Genomic DNA, 1,624 nt, shown 5'->3' with positions numbered 1-1,624 from the left:
GCAAAAGATTTTAAGTTTCATTAGGTCCCATTTGTTTATTTTTGTTTTTATTTCCATTTCTCTAGGATGTGGGTCAAAAAGGATATTGCTGTGCTTTATGTCATAGAGTGTTCTGCCTATGTTTTCCTCTAAGAGTTTTATAGTGTCTTACATTTAGGTCTTTAATCCATTTTGAGTTTATTTTTGTGTGTGGTGTTAGGGAGTGTTCTAATTTCATTCTTTTACATGGAGCTGTCCAGTTTTCCCAACATCACTTATTGAAGAGGCTGTCTTTTCTCCACTGTATATTCTTGCCTCCTTTATCAAAAATAAGGTTACCATATGTGTGTGGGTTTATCTCTAGGCTTTCTATCCTGTTCCACTGATCTATATTTCCGTTTTTGTGCCAGTACCATACTGCAGTTAAGACAATTTTAACCCCCCAAATTTCAATCACATGATAAGTTGAAAATTTTTAACATAATGCTAAGGGATAAAATGAGGGTGAAAAACTGTACATTTGTTCTAGTTCTGTGAAAAATGTCATTGGTAGTTCCATAGGGATTGCATTGAATCTGTAGATTGCTTCGGGTAGTAGAGTCATTTTCACAATGTTGCTTCTTCCAATCCAAGAACATCTCTCCATTGGTTTGTATCCTCTTTAATTTCTTTCATCAATGTCTTATAGTTTTCTGCATACAGGTCTTCTGTCTCCTTAGGTAGGTTTATTCCTAGATATTTTATTCTTTTTGTTGCAATGGTAAGTGGGAGTGTTTCCTTAATTTCTCTTTCAGATTTTTCATCATTAGGGTATAGGAATGCAAGAGATTTCTGTGCATTAATTTTGTATCCTGCTACTTTACCAAATTTATTGATTATTAGCTCTAGTAGTTTTCGGGCAGCATATTTAGGATTCTCTATGTATAGTATCATGTCACCTGCAAACAGTAACAGCCTTACTTCTTCTTTTCCGATTTGGATTCTTTTATTTCTTTTTCTTCTCTGACTGCTGTGGCTGAAACTTCCAAAACTATGTTGAATAATAGTGGTGAGAGTGGGCAACCTTCTCTTGTTCCTGATCTTGGCGGAAACTGTTTCAGTTCTTCACCATTGAGAACGATGTTGGCTGTGGGTTTGTCATATATCGCCTTTATTATGTTGACGTAAGTTCCCTCTGTGCCTACTTTCTGGAGGGTTTTTACCATAAATTGGTGTTGAATTTTGTCAAAAGCTTTTTCTGCATCTATTGAGATGGTATGCGGGCCTCCCTCTGCTGCGGCCTCTCCCGTTGCGGAGCACAGGCTCCGGACGCGCAGGCTCAGCGGCCATGGCTCACGGGCCCAGCCGCTCCACGGCATGTGGGATCCTCCCAGACCGGGGCGCGATCCCGGTTCCCCTGCATCGGCAGGCGGACGCGTAACCACTGCGCCACCAGGGAAGCCCTGCATGACCTTTTTAATGTGCTGTTGGTTTCTTTGTGCTAGTATTCTGTTGAGGATTTTTGCATCTATGTTCATCAGTGATATTGGCCTGTAGTTTTCCTTCCTTGTGATATCTTTGTCTGGTTTTTGTATCAGGGTGATGGTGGCCTCGTAGAATGAGTTTGGGAGTCTTCCTCCCTCTGCTATATTTTGGAAGAGTTTGA

The sequence above is a fragment of the Physeter macrocephalus genome, chromosome 11, assembly GCF_002837175.3.
Source record: "Physeter macrocephalus isolate SW-GA chromosome 11, ASM283717v5, whole genome shotgun sequence".
In the NCBI taxonomy this organism is placed as follows: Eukaryota; Metazoa; Chordata; class Mammalia; order Artiodactyla; family Physeteridae; genus Physeter; species Physeter macrocephalus.
The sequence above is the reverse complement of the archived record's forward strand: the minus strand, read 5'-3'. Positions refer to the sequence as shown.